The sequence below is a fragment of the Bos mutus genome, chromosome 29 (genome assembly GCF_027580195.1).
Source record: "Bos mutus isolate GX-2022 chromosome 29, NWIPB_WYAK_1.1, whole genome shotgun sequence".
Lineage (NCBI taxonomy): Eukaryota > Metazoa > Chordata > Mammalia > Artiodactyla > Bovidae > Bos > Bos mutus.
This window is the reverse complement of record NC_091645.1, coordinates 11,061,467-11,085,082: the sequence shown is the minus strand read 5'-3', so window position 1 is coordinate 11,085,082 and position 23,616 is coordinate 11,061,467. Positions and strand designations below refer to the sequence as shown.

Genomic DNA, 23,616 nt, shown 5'->3' with positions numbered 1-23,616 from the left:
TTCAAAAATGCAGCAACTGGAATGGTCCATATGGTCTTAGGAAGGGTCTAACCAGTGTGAAGGTCAGAAGCTTGTCCCCTTTCTAGGCTCCGGCAGCATATTTCTGTAAATAGGTTCTACGTACGTATTCTGACATCATCATCAGATGGTACCTTGTGGTAACCTAGAACCACAAGATCTTCTGCTAAGAAGCTACTGCCTTATGTCTCCATTCTAAATTGCTGCAACTAATTTTGGGAACTGTATTCTCCCAGATTGTCTGCCTTAGCAAGGAATTTTGTATGTGTGGTAAATATAAGCAGCCAACAAGTATTCACACAGTTTGTGCCAGTAATTTTGTTCCTTCTGGCTACTTACTACATCAATACCTCTTGAACCCCAGTTGTTTTTTTCATTGGAAAATGAGAAAAGAATGTATCCCCTGCTGATGTGGGAAATCCCATGGACAGAGGAGCCTGAAAGGCTACAGTCCATGGGGTTGCAAAGAGTCGGACATGACTTAGCGACTAAACAACAACAATGTTGTGGGAGGTTCAAATGAGATCAAGCATAAAATGTAAGGTGATGTTATGATCACAGATAATCTAGGTTTTAAGACCACATGAGAAAGGTAATTATAACTGCTCAACCCATAATCACAGAGACTATAGCCTACAGTTCCTTTAACTATCCCCAACATAAGATCAGCTGTCCAGATTTTACCAAGAAAAACATTTTTACTATTCTTTCCTTTAAAAGATGTTTCAAGTTGGCTTTCATTGCCCTCTAGTGGTTTTTATATGAACCCGGGTGTTATATGAACCCATGTCTTCTGCATTGCTGGCAGATTCTTTAAACATCTGAGCCATCAGGGAAGCCCCTGTTATATGAAAGACATAAGTATAATTATTACTCTTTTATTTTGAAGATGTTAGTCTTAAAACATTCTTCAAATACTGTTAGGTTACACACATTCGTGTCAGCTGGAATCCTTAAAGAGTCAACCTGTAGGGACAGTTTCTAACATCATCCAGGGCAACAGAGATATACAATGTCATGTACTATTTTACTAGGTCTTCACTCAGAATCTACTGACTTAAAATAATTAGCTTTATTCTTTTGCTCATTAAATATTTATAGGATATCTATCATGTGTCAGGAAAGCAAGATAGACATTGTCCTGGCTTACAATCTAGAGAGAAAAACGGAGCACTAAATGTGTTGTTAACAAACTAGAGTGTAAGTGTTGTGACAGGGAAAGTACTGGGTCTATGAGTCTATTAAGATGGGTACCTAACCTGGGGGCATCTCCGTGTGTGTTGAGAGGGATTTTGAGAGTGTTCAGAGAGTGTAACAACTGAATGCGATCTAAAGAATGAATGTATGTGTGTGTTTAATCGCTCAGTCGTGTCTGACTCTTTGTGACCCCGTGGACTGTAGCCTTACCAGGCTCCTCTGTCCACGGAATCTTCCCAGACAAGAATACTGGAGTGGGTAGCCATTCCCTTCTCCAGAGGGATCTTCCTGACTCGGGGAAAGGATGAATAGAAATGACCTATTTAGGAGAAGCAGGTGAGGAGGGGAGAGTAGACAATGTGAAGAAAGGGGTTTTAAGAGATGAGACTGCACAAGCTGAAAAAAAAAAAAAGCTATAGGGAGGAATTTTGACTTTATTCTGATAAGTAAATTATAGCCAAACAGACTGAAAAAACATGAATGCATGCCTTCAATTTTTAGTTTTTAAAAGCTTTTATTAAAGGGAAATCCCTAGTAATTAGTCCTAAATGAAATGTTTGGAAGCTTCAGTGCTTCTTTTTAGTATCCCAAAGTTCTCTCAGACACACAGCCCTAGACTGTCGGAGCTGGAAGGGTCTTCAGACACCAGGAGCGTCCGTTGTCTCACTTCGCAGGACTCTGAGGGGGCGTGCTGTGCTGGGCTCAGTTGTGTCCCTTTGCAGTCCTGTGGCCTGCAGCCGCCAGGCTCCTCTGTCCATGGCCTTTCCAGACAAGAACACTGGAGTGGGTTGCCATTTCCTTCTCCAGGGAATCTTCTCAGTCCAGGCACTGAACCCGTGTCTACCTGTGTCTCCTGCATCGCCGGTGGATTCTTGTCCGCTGAGCCACGGGCGAGGGTGCTCAGGAGCTGGTCAGGTTTCATCATGTGTATGCCACTGGCAACTGTTTGCTTTTCCCTTTATGGGTCCAGGGCTCAAATGCCTCAGCCTTGATCAGAGGCCTGATTAGTCTCCTGTATCTCCTATCTTGTTAACTCCAGTTGGTTAGAATTCATGAGCACCCCTAACTTTTACTTCTGCATTGGACTTCATGCTCTTTCCTTGGGGCCTAATGAAAAGATGGTTTATCTTGGACTTATGGGGAGAATCTGGGAGGTCAGCTCATTTCTGAGAGCATGAATCCTCCCCAGATCACATCCTCACAAGAGGGCCAGGTTTAGCCTCTTCTCTGAACGCCTGTGTCTCTTTGTACTTTTCTTTTGCCATCACTCTAGGTGGACCTACTCACTTCTTCTAGACTACATGTATCTTGAGGACATGACAAATGGCTTTGTCATCACCTCATCCTGCATAGCAAGGGAACGCAGAACCTGAAGACCTCTATCAAGTTTGCTGTGGTCAGGGAAGTGTGGATAAATGAACAGATTGGGATATCTCATTTCCTAACAGAAGTTTTAAGTAGATATTGGTGTAAGGGAAAGAAAATCATATTATCTTAATAGATTGCAATCAGAATTTTTCTTGGGGAAAAAAACTGAGATTAGAAAATACAATGAAGTGAAAGGAGAGTCTCTTACAATCGAGCAAAAATGACAGCTGCGTTTTTAATGAGAAATGACCATGAACTGGAAGGTAATCAGAGATGAAAGAAGTCAGGAGGAGAGGAAAATGAGAAATCTGTGCAGCGTGGGAGAGTTCCCAAAGGACTTCATACCAGAGATAGCTAATGGCCATTTTAAAACGCTTCAGGTCTGATGTGAACTCACTGCCATCTTTTTGAACTGAGGTGTAGTGTCTACTATACAAAGGAGAGGCTGATAAACACTCCATGTCATTTATGCTTAATACAGAGTGTGCTTTTCTGTGATGCTTGCAGTTCTGGGACAACTAACTCATATCCATATGTATTGAACGTGGAAGCAGATTTTAAAAAATGAAAGTAAAATGTAGTTTCCAGTCTCCTGAATTCTATCACAAATCTGTGAGTAGAATAATAAAAATACATGTAAAAAATGGCCATAGTTTAGGGCAGCTTCTGTTGCACTAAACCATGCCTATTAGCGATACAGGAGATAAATATTTTGTAGCTTGAGTCACGGCATCATTCAACAAGGTCGATCAGGAACGTTTTCCTCCAGGGTAGATTTTGAACAGAGAGAAATAACAAGCAATTAAATTATATGGAAGATTAACTATTGGCTCTTCACTGACCCTTCTTTTCCTTTCCTTCAAGCAAGAGAATCATCGATTAGTCTATGTTTAGGAAGGAGCAACATTTTTCATTTTCTCAAGCAGTCTTGTTTGACTGTTAGGGCTCCTGGCTGATTCTTAGCATTTTGTGTCTTTAAAAAATGAGACTCTCATAAAAAAAGAAAAAAGAGAGGAAAAAAACAGCAATGAAGTCACAACTTTTACTTTAACATATTAATTCACTTTTGTTCTATGAATTATACGTGTATATACATATATATATATAATATATATGCTATTTGCTATGTTGTTTCAGTTGTCTGACTCTGTGACCCCATAGACTGCAGTCCCCAGGGCTCCTCTGTCCATGGGATTCTCCAGGCAAGAACACTGGAGTGGGTTGCCACTTCCTCCTCCAGGGGAGATATATATATATATATATACAGGCCATTGTGTGGCATATGGGATCTTAGTTTCCTGACCAGGGGTTGAAGCTGTGCACCCTGGGATGAAAGGGCAGAACCTTAACCACTGGACTACCAGGGAAGTCCTCTGAATGATATTTTAAAACTCTAGCATTAGGACAACAATCAGTTTTAATACGTACAACAGTACAAAAACTCAGCAAACAGGCCAGATACCGCCGGTGACTGCAAGTGTATGCAATATCTGTCTCTTACTGCCATCTTGTGGATTCTTGGAGAATAACCACAGTGGTAATGTTTTCATTGTATCTGGGAGCACCCGGTTTGCATGCCACAGTGTATGAAAATAACTGGGAGAATGAATAAGAAAAGAGCAGCTAAATTACCAGGTTTCATTTAATGTTATGACTTTGGAGGTACCATTTAACTTCTCTGTGGCTTGGTTTCTTTGTGAAAAGTGGGTGTTACAGATAATGGTGTGTTTCTTGTCTGTCTCAAGGTTGCTTTGAAAATTAAAACATAAATTGCTCTGTAAATCAGAAAATACTATTCAGAAACAACGACTTACTATCCTTGTCCTCATATAGTACTACTAGATTAAGGAAGTGTGTTAAATTGCTTCAGTCGTGTCCTACTCCTTACAACCCAATGGACTGTAGCCCGCCAGTCTCCTCTGTCCATGGGATTCTCCAGGCCAGAATACTGGAGTGGGTTGCCATTTCCTCTTCCAGGGGATCTTCCTGATGCAGGAATCAAACCTGGGTCCCTTATGTCTCCTGCATTGGCAGGCAGGTTACCTAAACATTTTGTGTGTAACACGGTAAACATGATTCAGACTGAAGAATCAGGCTTCAATCTGAAGGTGCTGTTTGTTGTAGCTTGGAGTACTAGGTTCGTAGGCCACAGCATGTGAAAATACAGTAACTGGGAAAAAATGTATAAGAAAAGAGTAGGTCAACGTCCAGGTTTCCATTTAATTGTGTCACTTTGGATGCACTATTTAACTTCTCTGGTTTTCAGAGTGATTTGTCTTGTAAGTCTCTGAGGACAAGAGAGTAGATGTTCCCAATGACAAGAATCCTTAGAGGTTATTTCTCCAGGAGCAGACACTTATGTGGGTTTGGGGTCTGGAAAAGTGGGTATTTTCTGATTTACTAGTTTGCGGATGTGCAAGTGGGTCCTGACATCCCAAAAGCACAGCAAGTATGCAGCCTAGAAAGAACTTCTAGGAAAGAAAATGCTACCCTTGGGATACCATCTACCCATCCGCACTTCAGTCATTTCTCTTGTAAGCTTTGCGTCTTGGTTTTCTCTCTCTCAGACTGCACTGTAACTAGAAAACTGAGGTGATATGTTGGATTATAAGGGCAGAGGCAACATTAAAAAAATTTCATTTCAGTGAAAAATTTGAAATAAACAGTTAAAGGCTTTCCCTTCCCCTTAGGGAAGATTTATTCAAGTTCTTTCATTTGCTAAGGTATTCATCACTCACAAACATCTACCTGAGTGTGGAGCCCTGGGTTAGACCCTATACATCTATCCTCAAGAAAACTCCAAATCTGTTGGGGAAAATATTCATGAAAACAAATCAAGACCAAAAGGAGAACACAGGATGTCACTGAAGAACTGTGGAGACACAGGTTTGGGAGAAGGTGGGAGGCCTGCTCTTCTTGTATTTGAGTCCTACTTAAATGCTTTCTGTAAACCCCTTCCTTCAGCTTCCTCCATACTTAATAAAATTCTCTCTCCTCTGAACTCCTGAATCTCTTAACTAGATTAACTAGTTCACCTGGTGATCATCTTGGGCACACTGCCTGGTTAATTTTCACCAAACCAGTCTCTATCCTCACTCCTCTACCTGCAATTTGATCTTAATAATTAAAATGTCTTTCTAAAATTGTCATTTACAAATGATAGTCACCTGGTTTCAAACATAACTTTCCTTCCATTCTGATATTAAAAATATTTTAACTAAAAACATGTTCTCAGCATTTACTATATGTTAGGAATTCTGGTTTCAGAAATTGTTTGCTTTCAGTTTTTAGACATAATTTCAGAGCATGAATCCCCACCCCTCCCAACCCAATCTGCTTCAAAGGAATTTCCATGGAGGCAATCTGTGAGAGGATTTTCTACAGGTTGAACAATTTTATATCCTGGGGTTGCGGTAGCATCTGTCTGGCTTTATTCCTTTTTCTGGCCCAAGAGTTCCTTCCTTTCCACTATATACTGTCTAGGTTCCTTACGTTCCTTAATACGGTCTTATTTAAGAATTTGCCTCCATCCTCCTTGCTTTGACCTCCCATTAGACCTGAGGGCCTGGGGGCAGAGACCCCACTATTTACCGCTGTGTTCCTAAAGCTGGGCATATCATGATCTTCTCGTGGGTCCTGCCCTTTCCATCACCCTCATGAGTCACATGCAGACCTGCACACCGACAACGGAGTTGACGCCTCATGATCCACGATTTCTTCTGCTTCAAATCCTGCAGTTGCTTAGACCCTGGGCAGAAGTTAGGAAGCAAGGGCCAAAGCCTCCCTGGGGAGTTTTGGGGTGGTTGAGAGAGGGGGCTCGTGCGGGGCGGAGTGCTGCTGACAAGGTGCTCATCGATTCCGCTCAGGCGTCAGTCACTGAGCGTGATCCTGTGGTGAGGTGGGAGTTGTGATGATGATAAAGAAGACAGGGTGATACCAAGGAACTTAACACGGTTGATTTAAATAACAAAACAGCAGGATGAGAAGATGGAAACAAACGATGTGATTGTCCCATTCTATCACACTGGCCACGCGTTATAACCATGTTCATGCCCTGTCTCTTCACTGGGTTACTGCTCCATGAAGGTGGGATCAGTTTCTAATGTACCTTTCTCTTCCTTACATCACCTAGCATAGCACTTGATGGTCATACTGTCATTACTGAGCACCTGTGAAGTGCCAGGCCCTGTTCTTGCCCTGGGAATATAGCATTAAATAAAACGGATCAATAGGAGATACTGAATGAATCGAAGAATTAAAACATAAGAATTTCAGTCAAGTAAATGAAGTGTTTTCCATCTCTTCTCTTCCTTCCCTCTTTCTCTAAATATATGTAAATATATATGTATATGTGTGTGCGTATATATATAAATATACATATTTAGGTGAATTGATAAATAAAACACCAATTTTCTTCTCTCTATTAGATCATTTCTATCAACTTTTGTAATTACCCTCCAACTAAGAAAAAATTATTGAATGATTTTTTGGCATGTACAAATAACTATTGTTATAAATACTATTATAATTGTCCTCCAATTAAGAAAAACTTATTAAATGATTTTTTTGGTATGTATTGAGATGATTGTAAGATTTTTATAATTTATTTCCTTTATTCTATTAATACAGTCAATTACGGTAATTGATCAAAAATTTTTTTGAAGTATTCTTGATTTACAGTGTTGTGTTGGTTTCTGGTGTACGGCAATGTGATTCAGAATACATATATTCTTTTCCATTCTAGTTTATTACAGGATATAGAATATAGTTCCCTGTACTATATGGTAAGAGCTTGTTGTTTATCTATTTTATATATAATAGTTTGTATCTGCTAGATAATTGATTTTTAAACGTTAAACTAAACCTCTCACTCCTGGGAAGAAAAATCACAACTTGGTTGTGACCATAATAATCTATATACATATGGATTTGGTTTGTTCATGTTTTAGTAAAGATTTTTGCATCTATATCATTTAATTCTTGTAAGAACTCTGCAAGGAAGATAATTGTTATGATCTCCACTTTACAAATAAACAACTGAGCCTTTTATTGTTCGGTTGCTCAGTCATGTTGGACTCTTTGCCACCCCAAGGACTGCAGCACGCCAGGCTTCCCTTTCCTTCACTATCTCCCAAAATTTGCTCAGATTCATGTCCATTGAGTTGAGGATGCCATCCAACCAACTCATCTTCTGTCACCCCCTTCTCCTCCTGCCCTCAATTTCTCCCAGCATCAGGGTCTTTTCTAATGAGTCAGCTCTTCACATCAGGTGGTCAAAATATTAGGGCTTTAATTTCAGCATCAGTCCTTCCAATGAATATTCAGGGTTGATTTCCTTTAGGATTGACTGGTTTGATCTCCTTGCTGTCCAAGGGACTCTTAGGAGTCTTCTCCAGCATCACAATTCAAAAACATCAATTCTTTGGCACTCAACCTTCTTTATGGTCCAACTCTCACATCCATATATGACTACTGGAAAAACCATAGCTTTGACTATACAGATCTTTGTTGGCAAAGTGACGTCTCTGCTTTTTGATATGCTTTTTAGGTTTGTCATAGCTTTTCTTCCATGGAGCAAGTGTCTTTTTATTTCATGGCTGAGGTCATCATCAGCAGTGATTTTCAGTTCAGTTCAGTTCAGTTGCTCAGTCATGTCCAACTCTTTGCAACCCCATGAATTGCAGCACACCAGGCCTTCCTGTCCATCACCAACTCCTGGAGTTCACTCAAACTCACGTCCATCAAGTCAGTGATGCCATCCAGCCATCTCCTCCTCTGTCGTCCCCTTTTCCTCCTGTCCCCAATCCCTCCCAGCATCAGAGTCTTTTCCAATGAGTCAACCTTTGCATGAGGTGGCCAAAGTACCGGAGTTTCAGCTTTAGCATCATTCCTTCCAAAGAACACCCAGGACTTATCTCCTTTAGAATGGACTGGTTGGATCTCCTTGCAGTCCTAGGGACTCTCAAGAGTCTTCTCCAACACCACAGTTCAAAAGCATCAATTTTTCGGTGCTCAGCTTTCTTCACAGTCCAACTCTCACATCCATACATGACCCCTGGAAAAACCATAGCCTTGACTAGATGGACCTTTTTAATGTCTCTTCTTTTGAATAACTTTCCTTCCAAGGAGTAAGCGTCTTTTAATTTCATGGCTGCAATCACCATCTGCAGTGATTTTAGAGCCCCCTAAAATAAAGTCTGTCCATGAAGTGATGGGACCAGATGCCATGATTTTAGTTTTTTGAATGTTGAGTTTTAAGCCAGCTTTTTCACTCTTCTCTTTCACCTTCATCAAGAGGCTCTTTAGTTCCTCTTTGCTTTCTGCCATTAGAGTGGTGTCATCTGCATATCTGAGGTTATTGATATATCTCCTGGCAATCTTGATTCCAGCTTGTGAGTCATCCAGGCTAGCATTTCACATGAAGTACTCTGTATATAAGTTAAATAAGCAGGGTGACCATGTACAGTCTTGACGTACTCCTTTCCCGATTTGGAACTAGTATGTTGTTCCATGTCCAGTTCTAACTGTTGCTTCTTGACATGCATACAGATTTCTCAGGAGGCAGGTAAGGTGGTTTGGTATTCCCATCTCTTTAAGAATTTTCCAGTCTGTTATGATCCATTCAGTCAAAGGCTTTATCATCGTCAATGAAGCAGAAGTAGATGTTTGTTTTTGGAAATTCCCTTACTTTTTCTGTGATCCAATGGATGTTGACATTTTGATCTCTGGTTCTCTGCCTTTTCTAAAACCAGCTCGTACATATGGATGTTCTTGGTTCATAAACTGTTGAAACCCAGCTTGAATGATTTTGAACACTGTCTTGCTAACATGTGAAATGAGTGCAATTGTGCAGTAGTTTGAACATTCTTTGGCTTTGCCCCTCTTTGGGATTGGAATGAAAACTGACCTTTTCCAGTCCTGTGGCCATTGCTAAGTTTTCCAAATTTGCTGGCATATTGAGTGCAGTACTTTAACAGCATCATATTTTAGGATTTTAAACAGGTGGAATTCCATCACCTTCACTAGCTTTGTTCATAGTAACACTTCCTAAGGCCCATTTGACTTCACACTCCAGGATATCTGGCTGTAGGTGAGTAATCACACCACTGTGGTTATCTGGTCATTAAGATCTTTTTTTATATAGCTCTTCTGTGTATTCTTCCCATCTCTTCTTAATCTCGTCTGCTTTTGTTAGGTCCTTACTGTTTCTGTCCTTAATTGTGTCCATCTTTGCAAGAAGTGTTCCCTTCGTATCTCTAATTTTCTTGAGATCTCTAGTCTTTCTTATCATATTGTTTTCTTCTATTTCTTTGCATTTTTCACTTAAGAAGGCTTATCATTCCTTAGTATTCTTTAGAACTCTGCACTCAGTCGGGTATATCTTTCCCTTTCTGCTTTGCCTTTCACTTCTTGATTAATTAATCATGAGATTGTGGCCTACAATTTTCTTACAATGTTTTGGTATCAGGGTTATGTTGGCCTCAAAATGTAGTAAAAGTATGATTTTAAAATTAAAAAAAAATTGCTTTTATAAAACCAAACTCTACCCTCTAGTGACCATTCTATTTTATTTACCCTTTTAGCACAACTCAAAGGAGATACCTGTACTCATTGTCATTAACTTCTCTCCTTTCATTATGAAACCCACTTCACACAGTTTCTCACCGTATTACACTACAGAAACTGCTTTTTCATTTGATCCATAAGTTATTAAATTCAGCAGTTAATTTTCAGTTCCCATCTTAACATGACTTACGAGCAACATTTAAGAGTGATCCCACCCTCTGGAAATATTTAGCTCCTGGGGTCCTACTTGATTTTCTCCTACCTTATTGGTGTTTCCTTTTTGTTCCCTTTGCTGCTTCCTCCTTTTCTCCCCAAGGAGGACCTGGCCAGTCTCCAGGCCTCAGTCTGTCTACCTCTGTTACCTGCTCCACCTGTCGGAGCAGCTCTGTCTCAACTAATAGTATTTCTTCTTGTGTGATTTTTCAGGTAGAAAACCTTGAAGTCATCCTTCACATCTTCCTTTCTCTGAAGCTACACCCAAGCTTGTAGGAAATCTGTTAACTGTCCCTTCTAAACATATCCAGAATCGTTTCTCACCTCCTCCACTTCGACCACAGCTGCCCCGCCTCCATTTTTCAGGCCGAGTCCCAGCCGGCCTCCGCTCCCATCTTTGCCCCTCGACAGTCTGCTGTCAACATGGCGGCCGGAGCGACCATCTCACAGTGTGAGTGAGAGAACGCCCTGTCCCTCCGCTGACAACCCCCTACGGCGCTTCCTTCCCTCAGGAAAGCAAAGCCTTATGGGGGCCAATGAGGCTGTGCTCTCTGTGACTCACCCGTTACCTCTCTGTCCTCATCTCCCACTTTCCTTCTCTTCCTCCCGGTCCCACCAGAGTGAATTCCTCAAATAGAAAAGGCAGAGCTCTTCTCGCGTCCCAGAGGTCAGCCTGGCCCACACTCGTCTCCTTCATTCTTTGCTAAAATGTCACCTCCTCAGTGTGGTCTACTCTGACTACCTTATTTAAAATGTTCAACTCCTATCCCAGCACCTCGAATTCACCTTACAATGCTCTATTGGCTTTCATTGCACTATCATGTCCTAATAGATTATACAATTTTATTACCCATTACTTAAAAAAAAAAAAGGTTTTCCCAATAGAATATAAGAAGCACTGTGAGGCAGCAATTTTCTTTCTTTTCTTTCTTCCCTTCCTATCTTTCCCTTCCTTCTTTTCTTTCTACCTTCCTTCCTTCCTTTCTTTTATATTCCTAACACTTAAAATAGTGCCTTATATATAATAGCTGGTGAAGAAACTACTATTGCATGAATGCATAAATGAATGGCTAGTACTCATTAGGCACTGCATCAATGGCTTAAATACTTTGTTTATGCTCACAATAAGGCTGAGAGGTATTATCATCCCCAGTTTACAGATAAGGAAATTAGTGTCCTAAGTGATAAACTTGATAGAGCTCACAAAGCTTTAGAGCCTTTCCACCTGGACAGCTGGGCTTCCCAGGTGGTGTTAGTGGTACAGAACCTGCCTGTCAATGCAGGTAGATGCTGGAGACAAGGTTTTGATCCCTGGCTGGGGACGATCCCCTGGAGGTGGGCACAGCAACCCACTCCAGTATTCTTGCCTGGAGAATCCATGGACAGAGAAGCCTGGCTGGTGGGCTATGGTCCATAGGGTTGCAATTCTCCCAAGAGATTAATTCAGCAGGCCCCTTGTGGTCAACATTGGAGAAATGATTTTGACTTTAGTGTAAGAAGTAAGTGTAAGAAGGAAGAAGAGGTAAAAGAGATTTATTGTGTATTTCATAGGTGGTGGGTACTTCAAATGGTCTGATTTCCATTATCCTATAGGATAAAATTCTGAGACTCTGAGACTCAGAAAGTTTAAATAACTTGATCAAGATCACAAGGTTAGTAAAAGGTGAAGCTAGGACTGGATCCTAGGTCTGCCTGATTTCTAAGTTAGTACTTTTTTTTTTTTAACCTTCCATACCAACCTCAGAAACTCTGTCAACTCTAATCATGCTATTTCTCTGTGTGATACTATGATTTATTATAAGAAATATACATTTGGTCTTTGTTCCTATTTCTGGTTCAGAACTCCTAAAACCCCCGGAATTTTCCAAAGTGATGACAGAAAGACAAAAGTGTCTTTTGTTGTGTTAATGACTCCACTAGGGATGGAGGCTGGTTGCAGGGAGAACCAACCATGTAAGAACATTCAGTCTTCCCTCCTCCTCTCTCCTCTCTCCCCGCTCCCCGCCCCTACCACCAGCCCAAGACCCTATGGGAGAGGATGGGAGCTGGAAACTGAGTTCAGTCACCTATGGGCAAAGATTTAATCAATTATGCTTATGAATGGGGCCTCCATGCAATGAGGAGAGAGTATGGAGACCTTCTGGGTTGTTGAACACGTGGGGATGTGGGGAGTCTCATGCCTGGAGAGGGCATGGAAACTCTGCACTTTCCCCCATGCCTTGTCCTGTGCATCTCCTCCATAAGGCTTTTCTTGAGTTATATACCCTTTTATAACAAACTGGTGATCTCGTAAGTAAAATGTTTCTCTGACTTCCATGAACTGCTGTAGCAAATTAATTGAGCCCAAGGAAGGGGTCGTTGGAAACATCAACAAAAAGGTGACCCCCCAGCTGGTCAGAAGCACAGGTGACAACCTGGACTTGCGACTTGTTTCTGAAGTAGTGGGGTGGGGTTGGGGCAGTCTTATGGGGCTGAGCCTTTAGCCTGTGGAATCTGATGCTATCTCTAGGGTCAGAGTTGAGTTTAATTAATAGGACACTTAGCCGGGCCTCCTTGGTAGCTCAGTTGGTAAAGAATCTGTCTGCAATGCAGGAGACCCCAGTTGGATTCCTGGGTTGAGAAGATCCACTGGAGAAGGGATAGGCTACCCACTCCAGGATTCTTGGGCTTCCCTTGTAGCTCAACTGGTAAAGAATCTGCCTACAATGCGGGAGACCTGGGTTGGGACGATCCCTAGAGAAGGGAACGGCTACCCACTCCAGTATTCTGGCCTGGAGAATTCCATGGACTGTATAGTCCATGGGGTCGTAAAGAGTCAGACAATTCTGAGCCACTTTCACTTTCACTTAGCTGGTGTCAAGAAATGGCATGTTGGGGGTGGGGAATACCTGCCCCCATCCATACAGATATTTGCATGGGGAAATTGGAGGCCAGAACACTTTGCTTAAACCCTTTCCACAAGCTTCTGCTGTCTTTCATCTTCATTCCCTCTTAAGGCCTTAGAAGGTGTATGAGGTGCCTCCTTCCTCGCTAATCTCACCCTCTCAGAATTCCCTCTCTCTCCTTGTATCTGAATCACCTCACACACTGTGCTCTCCCTGTCTCCTGGGCCAGTGGACAGGCTCTTCTCCCATTTCATGTTTTCTTCCTTGCCCAGCCCCTTGGTCTGGGTGTCTTTTCTACATCTTTCAAGGCCAAGGTAAGATACCATTTCTTTAGAGACATATTCTTGGCTCCCTGGTCTAGGTCAGGTCCCCTGTGTGTGCTCCCCTTTGGTAGCACATTCAGAACTCAAATTTGCAAACTCCATGAGGGTAAAGAGGGGACCCATCATATTCATCGTGTGCGTGCTCAGTTGCTCAGTCGTGTTTAACTCTTTGCAACTCCATGGACTGTAGCCCACCAGACTTCTCTGTCCATGGGATTTCCCAGGTAAGTATCTTGAAGCGGGTTGCCATTTCATCCTCCAGGGGATCTTTCCAACCCAGGGATTGAACCTGCATCTCCTGCAGCTCCTGCATTGGCAGGTGGATTCTTTACCACTGAGCCACCTGGGAAACCCATCATATTTACCACTATATCTCTAATTCATGGTACTGTCTTATTCAGGGTAAGACAATATATTTTTCTACATATATTTTCCTTATATATTTTCTTTATTTTTTCTGTCCCAACCAATAGTAGAACTGGAGGCCATGCTCCATTGGATTTGATCCTCATCTTTCTCAAAGACCAAAATGTGGATTCAATACAAAAGAACTGATCTTTAATTCTTCATTTATTAGAAGGTGTTTGTAACTGTTTCATAGAACAACACAGACTTCTCAGACAAGGTACATTGGTTTGTAAATCCCTTAATCTCAGGAAGACATTTTTAATTACCATGGGACACAATGTGCTAGAAACAGAAAATCACCATTAGAAATATTATTCACGGTCCACAGACATTGGCGGAGTCCATATCCTGTCCTTGCTTGAATCGCTTGTTGGCATGCTTAGATGAGCAGAGCTAGGAGGGCGCTGCCAGCTGCCCAAATGCTGGCCCAGGCCCTTCCCAAAGGAGGCCTCTCTCCAGGAATCATTTCTTCTGTTTAAGAAACTATTATGAATCTCAAGATCTTAGATCCAAACAATTCCTCATACAGAATTCAGTGAGCCACATGATCCCTAATGGACATTTATCATTTAGCTGCTGTCCAAATATCCTTCTTTGGGGGCAATCCAAGACTGGAAGGAGGTACAGTCTTGTCCCCGCTAGAAAGGTGGGGGGGGATGTGTAGCTAGAGTAGGTGCCCAGGCAGATATGCCTGCCGGGAACTCAGAATCACCACACTAAGATGTAAGATACATGGAGAGAGTGAGATGCTTTCAAGCACCCCCAGGAGTGTGGCCGGGCTGTCAGTGACCTGTGATAATGACCTCAAGAACAGCATCCTTAACAGACTGACCTTCAGCAGAATTTCCTTCCTGGCTTCTGGGCTTGGTTCCCCAGCCTTCCTGGGATTCATTGAGTTATCTGTTCTTTCCCTAATAAATTCCTTTTCCATTTAAGTCACTCAGATGTCTGTTGTCTGGAACTCTGGCTCATAAATCCACAGTGGCACTCCTGGCAAGCACATTCCTAGAGTAGTTAGCATCACAGGCAAGGAAGCTGGTTGTTACAGGAGACCTATGTCTGGCTTCAAGTTAGAAGCCTTCACTTTCCTCCTGTATAAAATAACAGGGTGATCATCTTCCTACCTATCCTGAAGGGATGCTTTCAGAATCAAATTAAGATAATGTCCACAGGAAGGGACTTGGTACATAGAAATGGTGAGGCAAATTTAACAGTTGTGAGGGCTTAGCTAGCATAACCAGAGAAGGCAATGGCACCCCACTCCAGTACTCTTGCCTGGAAAACGCCATGGATGGAGGAGCCTGGTAGGCTGCAGAGTCAGACACGACTGAGCGACTTCACTTTCACTTTTCACTTTCATGCACTGGAGAAGGAAATGGCAACCCACTCCAGTGTTCTTGCCTGGAGAATTCCAGGGACAGGGGAGCCTGGTGGGCTGCCATCTATGGGTCACACAGAGTCGGACATGACTGAAGCGATTTAGCAGCAGCAGCAGCAGCAGCAGCTAGCATAATTAGAGGCAAAAACAATGGAGCTAAAACTCAGTCCACTTTCAGTTGAGGATCATCCTTTCCTCACAATTTGAGAGGTCTCCACACAGGTTCCCCTTTATCAGGGGTCAGGTGTGATAGAGCATTTTCAACGTGTACATGAAGAAGGCTCAGGATCAAGTGTTGCTTCACCCTTTGAGGCTTGCATCACCAAAGCAAGGCTCTTTATCACTTAATAGCTTTTTGGAAGAGTATATTTTACAAACAGATTTTTAAACAAACATTATGATAGTATTTGGGCTTCCCAGGTGGTACAGTGGTTAAGAATCCACCTGCCAATGCAGGAGACTTGGGTTCAATCCCTGGGTTGGGAAGACTCCCCTGGAGGAGGAAATGGCAACACGCGCCAGTATTCTTTTTGTTTTGCTCTTTCTTTCTTTCTTTTTAAATTAAGGATAATTTATAATACGATGTTCCTGCCATACATTAACATGGACTAGCCATAGGAATACATTGACCCCTTCCTCGTGAGCCTCCCTCCCTTTACCCCATCCCATCCCACTAGGTTGTCACAGAGTCCTGGTTTCAGTTCCTGAGTCACGCACCGCACTCCCGCTGGCTGTCTCATTACATGTTAGTGTTAGTGTTTATGTCTCCATGCTACTCTCTCCATTTGTCCCACCCTCTCCTTCTTACTTTCAGGTGTCCACAAGTCTCTTCTCTATGTCTGCATCTCCATTGCTGCTGCTGCTACTGCTGCTAAGTTGCTTCAGTTGTGTCCGACTCTGTGCGACCCCATAGACGGCAGCCCACCAGGCTCCCCAGTCCCTGGCATTTTCCAGGCAAGAGTACTAGGGTGGGGTGCCATTGCCTTCTCTGGCATCTCCATTGCTGCCCTGCAAATAGGTTTATCAGTCCCATCTTTCTAGCTTCCATATATATGCATTAATATATGGTATTTACATTTCTCTTTCTGACTTACTTCCCTATGTATTATAGGCTCTAAGTTCATCCACCTCATTTGCACTAACTCACATGGTTTCCTTTTTATGTCTGAATGATATTCCATTGTGTATATGTACCATAGCCTCTTTATCCATTCATCTGTCGACGGACATCTAGGTTGCTTCCAGGTCCTGGCCATTGTAAATAGTGCTGCAATGAACACTGGGGTACATGTGTCTTTTTCAGTTATGGCTTTCTCAGGGTATATGCTCAGTAGTGGGACTGCTGGGTCATATGGTAGTTTTATTCCTAGTTTTCTAAGGAAGCTTCATACCGTCTTCCATAGTGGTGTATCAATTTACATTCCCACCAACAGTGAAAGAGGGTTCTCTTTTCTCTGCATCGTCTCCAGCATTTATTGTTTGTAGATTTTTTGATGATGATCATTCTGAACAACGTGAGGTGATATCTCATTGTAGTTTTGATTTGTGTTTCTCTGATAATGAGCGACGTTGAGCATCTTTTCATGTGTTTATTAGCCATCTGTATATCTTCTTTGGAGACATGTCTGTTTAGGTCTTTTGCCCACTTTTTGATTGGGTTGTTTGTTTTTCTGGTATTGAGTTGCATAAGCCGCTTGTATATTTTGGAAATTAATCTTTTGTCAGTTGTTTTATTTGCTATTATTTTCTCCCTTCCTGAGTGTTTTCTTTTCTTCTTCTCTATAGTTTTATTTGCTGTGCAAAAGCTTTTAAGTATGGTACTGGCACAAAAACAGAAATATAAACAAATGGAACAAGAGAGAAAGTCCAGAGATAAACCCATACGCCTGTGGGCACCTTATCTTTGACAAAGGAGGCAAGAATATACAATGGGGCAAAGACAGGTTCTTCAATAAGTGGTGCTTGGAAAACTGGACAGCTACATGTGAAAGAATGAAATTAGAACAGTTCCTAACACCATACACAAAGATAAATTACAAATGGATTAAAGACCTAAATCTAAGTCCAGAAACTATAAAACTCTTAGAGGAAAACATAGGCAGAACACTATGACATAAATCACAGCAAGATCCTCTGTGTCCCACCTCCTAGAGTAATGGAATCAAAAACAAAAATAAACAAGTGCGACCACTCCAGTATTCTTGCCTGAAGAATCCCATGGACAGAGGAGCCTGGTGGGTTATATAGTCCATGGGGTCGCAGAGTTGGATATGACTGAACAACTGAGCATGCATGCATGCTGATCTCTGAGAGTTCCTGTAAGTCAATTAGGAAAGAATATGTCTGTTTTTGAAATATATTCCATTGCCAGAAAGCTAAAAGTTTTAAGATATTCTGAGTCTTCAGGACAGAAGGGGTTCTTGGGCCAAGGGTTCAGATGAATACAGCGAGCCCTAGGAGTCCCGGCAGCCTTCAGAGAAGTGGGCAAGGATGAGTCATTCATTCATCCAGTAACTTTTGCCCAGTAACTGTGTTCTGTGTTAATCAGTGAACAGATGCTAACACACAGTCGCTGCCTCAGGGGAAGCTTCAGAGGCTTTAGATATTGCTTTCAGTATCCTCAATTTTAGCATCTATGTGTACAGTGGCTTCCTGTGGTAGCTCATATTTCTCCTTGTAAATAGCTTATTATTTCAGGCATTTATGTTTTTCTCACTAACTGGACTTCGAGTGCAGCCTCAGACATAAGCAAATTGCCAAGTTCAACTTTTTCTCTAAAGACTAGCACTGCAGAAAGAGCATAGCTTTGATATCAGAAGCAATGGTCATTCAAATGACACCTTTGAATGACCATCTTTGTGATTCTGGGCAAATAATTGAATTTCTGCAAGCCTTCAACCTGACATTAGGATGTCAGTGTTATTAGGATTCAGTGAAATCATAATGTGATTTCAGCACAGATACTCAAAAATATTAAGCGTTTTATTCCTAATTCTGCACTGTTGCTGCTTCCTCAGAGCCCTCTTTGTTGGGGAGCTTTTCCTCCAGAAGCCTTCCCACACCCCAGGCTGGGCACAGCCTTTCCTTTGTTGCCCACGCCGTCCCCAGGATTTATCATTTACACCTTCCATGTTATTTTATAAATAACCTATTTATTTGTCTGTCTCCCCTTATTCACTAAGGGCACACTCATCTAGTAGTTTCTGCTGCTTAGTGGATGCTTAGGAAATGTCTTGTGGGTTGGTTTTAGGCAAATAGATTAATAAATAATGTAAAGGGTATGTATATAAAGAATATCCCTTATCTAATGCTCCACGTGCTGCCTCTAATTTCTCCTGCTGTTTGTGGGGGCTCTTTCTCAATGGAGGGGAATAATTCCTTCATTTTTGATTTCTGGTTTGCACTCTCCCCACCCCACCCCCTGAGCTCTATAATTAACATTTTAACATGAAAATGTTACTTATCCCAAATAAAACACCTGCATGAGTTTTTCTGGAGATCAGTTTAAGGCAGAATTTCTAAAACTATGTCCAGTTTGATAGTAACTCATATTCCAGCGGCAGGGGTGGGGGGATATTCTTTAGTTAAGTAAGGTTAGAAAATACTTTAATAGCATTTCTTTATTTGTTATAAAGAACTTCTTAGATCCTTATTTGATCACGAAACTTTTTTTTTTTTTTTTTTCATCCAGTGTTTCACAGATCTGGTATTAGGTAGAACACATATGTAGAAATATCACTTTGATAAAAGCTGAAATTGGTATCACGGAGCTGAATTTCAGACTTCGAAGGCTGCTTTTAGCTGAGTCCTTCAGTAGCCATCCTGTGGGTTATCAGAGGTCTGATTTTTACATGATTCTCAATGTACTGTTTTTGCAGCATGTCTGCAAGTAGTGATATATATATGTGTGTGTGTGTAACAGGTGGCGGGGTAGGGGTTCACAAGCAGCAGGAGGAAATAAACTGCAGGTGGCAGATGTTTCCTTTCTTTTCTAATCCTATGTTGTCATGACGACACCTGGTTTTGCCTGAACTTTTCTCGAACCTTGAGCTAACTAATGTGTGTTTCTTATGGAAATATTTTTCTTAAGCTATGTTAATGAACTATGTATTTGCTTGGAAATCTGCTTTTTTTCAAGATTCATGTCAATTGTTTTATGGCCAGGGATGACTCATTCGGTGCCAAATGCTATTCAAAATGCATGTTGTGGGAGAGGGGCCTGGTGCAGCTCTCTCAGTTTTGAGGGCTTTCTTTTATCTGATTCAGATCAGTTCAGTTCAGTTGCTCAGTCATGTCCGACTATTTGCGACCCCATGGACTGCAGCATGCCAGGCCCCCCGTCCATCTGATTAGCAGCTTGTTAACAGGTTTATAACTCCTTGCTAAAAACTAGCAAGGAGGCACTCTTTCTGTCCCCTTCTGATGTCTGTGTCAGAAGCTTTCTCTATCCCTTTTATACTTTAATTACACTTTGCTACACAAAGTTCTGAATGGTCAAGCCTCATCTCTGGTCCTGGATTGAAATCCTCTCCTCTGGAGGTAACCAATCCCTGTGTAGCACATGGCTCACAGCTGCAACCTTTCATACACACACACACACACACACACACACACACACACACACACACACACACATATATATAAAACCAAACTGATCACATGCATCAGAGCCTTATCTAATTCAGTGAAACTATGAGCCATGCCGTGTAGGGCCACCCAAGATGGACGGGTCATGGTGGAGAGTTCTGATAAAACATGGTCCACTGGAGAAGGGAATGGCAAACCACGTCAGTATTCTTGCCTTGAGAACCCCATGAACAGTATGAAGAAGCAAAAAGATATGACACTGAAAGATGAACTCCCCAGGTTGGTAGGTGCCCAATATGCTACTGGGGAAGAGTGGAGAAATAGCTCCAGAAAGAATGAAGAGACAGAGCCAAAGTGAAAATAACACCCAGTTGTGGATGTGACTAGTGATGGAAGGAGAGTCTAAAGCTGTAAACAGCAATATTGCATAGGAACCTGGAATGTTAGGTCCATGAATCAAGGTAAATCAGAAGTGGTCAAACAGGAGACGGCAAGAGTAAACATTGAAATTGTAGGAATCAGTGAACTAAAATGGACTGGAATGGGCGATTTAACTCAGATGACTGTTATATTTACTACTGTGGGCAAAAGTCCCCTAGAAGAAATGGAGTAGCCCTCATAGTCAACAAAAGAGTCCAAAATGCAGTACTTGGATGCAATCTAAAAAACAACAGAATGATCTCGGTTCGTTTCCAAGGCAAACCATTCAATATCATGGTAATCCAAGTCTATGCTCCAACCACTAATGCTGAAGAAGCTGAAGTTGAATGGTTCTATGATGACCTACAAGACCTTCTAGAATTAACACTAAAAGAAGATATCCTTTTCATCATAGGGGACTGGAATGCAAAAGTAGGAAGTTAAGCGATACCTGGAGTGACAGGCAAGTTTGGTCTTAGAGTACAAAATGAAGCAGGGCAAAGGCTAATAGAGTTTTGCCAAGAGAATGCACTGGTCATAACAAACACCCTCTTCCAACAACACAAGAGATGACTCTACACATGGACATCTCCAGATGGTCAACACCGAAATCAGACTGATTGTATTCTTTGCACCTAAAGATGGAGAAGCTCTATTTAGTCAGCAAAACAAGACCAGGAGCTGACTGTGGCTCAGAACATGAACTTCAGATTGAAATTGAAGAAAGTAGGGAAAACTACTCAGAGAAGGCAATGGCACCCCACTCCAATATGCTTGCCTGGAAAATCCCAGGGACGGGGAAGCCTGGTGGGCTGCCCTCTCTGGGGTCGCACAGAGTCGGACACAACTGAAGTGACTTAGCGGCAGCAGCAGCAGGGAAAACCACTAGACCATTCAGGTATGACCTAAATCAAATTCCTTACAATTATACAGTGGAAGTGACAAATAGATTCAGGGATTAGATCTGATAGACAGAGTGCCTGAAGAACTATGGACAGAGGTTCGTGACTTTGTATAGGAGGCAGTGATCAAAACCTTACCCAAGAAAAGAAATGCAAAAAGGCAAAATGGTTGTCTGAGGCAGCCTTATAAATAGCTGGGAAAAGAAGAGAAGCAAAAGGCAAAGGAGAAAAGGAAAGATATATCCATCTGAATGCAGGGTTCAAAGAATAGCAAGGAGAGATAAGAAAGCCTTCTTAAGTGATCAATGCAAAGAAATAGAGGAAAACAATAGAATGGGAAAGACTAGAGATCTCTTCAAGAAAATTAGAGATACCAAGGGAACATTTCAGGCAAAGATGGGCACAAAAAAGGACAGAAATGGTACGGACCTAAAAGAAGCAGAAAAGAGGTGGCAAGAATACACAGAAGAACTGTACAAAAAAGATCTTAATGACTCAGAAAACCACAGAGCTATTTGAAATCCTTAAAGATGATACTGTGAAAGTGCTGCACTCAATATGTCAGGAAATTTGGAAAACTCAGCAGTGGCCACAGGACTGGAAGACGTCAGTTTTCATTCCAATCCCAAAGAAAGGCGATGCCAAAGAAAGTTCAAATTAATGCAAAATTGTACTCATTTCAAATGCTAGCAAGATTATGCTCAAAATACTTAAAGCTAGGCTTCAGCTATATGTGAACTGAGAACATCCAGATGTTCAAGCTGGATTTAGAACAGGGAGAGGAACCAGAGATCAAATTGTCAACATCCATTGGATCACAGAAAAAGCAACAGAATTACAGGAAAACATCTACTTCTGCTTTATTTACTATGCTAAAGCCTTTGAATGTGTGGATCATGACAAACTGGAAAATTCTTAAGGAGATGGGAATACCAGACCACCTTACCTACCTCGTGAGAAATCTGTATGCAGGTCAGGAAGCAACAGTTAGAACTGGACATGGAACAACAGACTGGTTCCAAATTGGGAAAGGAATACATCAAGGCTTTAAAATGTCACCCTGCTTATTTAACTTATATGCAGAGTACATCATGTGAAATGCTGGGCTGGATGAGGCACAAGCTGGAATCAAGATTGCCGGGAGAAATATCAATAACCTCAATATGCAGAAGACACCACCCTTATGGCAGAAAGCAAAGAGGATCTAAAAAGCTTCTTGATGAAAGTAAAAGAAGAGAGTGAAAAAGCTGGCTTAAAACTCAACATTCAAAAAACTAAGATCATGGTATCTGGTCCCATTTCATCATGGCAAATAGGGAAACAGTGGTAACAGTGAGAGACTTTATTTTTTGGGGCTCCAAAATCATTGCAGATGGTGACTGAAACCTAGAAATTAAAAGACGCTTGCTCCATGGAAGAAAAGCTATGACAAACCTAGACAGCATATTAAAAAGTGGAGACATTACTTTGCCGACAATGGTCTGTACAGTCAAAGCTATGTTCTTCCCAGTAGTCATGTGTGGATGTGGGAATTGGACCACAAAGAAGACTGAACGCTGAAGAATTGATCCTTCTGAGCGGTGGTGTTGGAGAAGAGTCTTCAGAGTCCCTTGGATAGCAAGGAGATCAAACCAGACAATCCTAAAGGAAACCAATCCTGAATATTCATTGGAACACCTGATGTTAAAGCTGAAACTCAATACTTTGGCCACCTGATGTGAAGAACTGACTCATCAGAAAAGACCCTGGTGCTGGGAAAGACTGAAAGGCAGGAGGAAAAGGGGCCGACAGAGGATGAGATGGTTGAGTGGCATCACCAACTCAATGGACCTGAGTGTGAGCAAGCTCTGAAAGTTGGTGATGGACAGGAAGCCTGGTGGTGTAGTTAATATGGTCCCAAAGAGTCAGACATGACTGAGCAACTGAGCTTAATATCTATCTATCTATAAATATATAATATATATAGAGGAAGACAGAATCTGTGAGAGAGAGAGAGAGAGAGAGAGAAACAGAGAGAGATACAAGGGCTTCCCTGGTGGCTCAGATGGTAAATAATCCTCCTGCAACGTGGTAGACCTGGGTTTGATCCCTGAGCTGGGAAGATCCCCTGGAGAAGGGAATGGCAACCCACTCCAGTATTTTTGCCTGGAGAATTACATGGACTGTGGAGCCTGACTAGCTACAGTACATGTGGTTGCAAAGAGTCAGACACATCTGAGTGACTAAGCACAGCACAGCACACGTATATATATGTGTGTGTATATAGTGTGTTAATGATATTGAATAAGCAGTATTTAAGGGATGTACCAGAAAATACCTGGAAAAGGGAAAGGCTACCCACACCAATATTC

General features: G+C 41.8%; 1 protein-coding gene across 8 annotated transcripts in view; it reads right to left on the bottom strand.

Annotated features, from left to right (window-relative positions):
• Positions 1-23,616, bottom strand: part of DLG2 (discs large MAGUK scaffold protein 2) — a 1,083,296-nt gene that overhangs the window by 373,502 nt on the left and 686,178 nt on the right. The window lies entirely within an intron of this gene.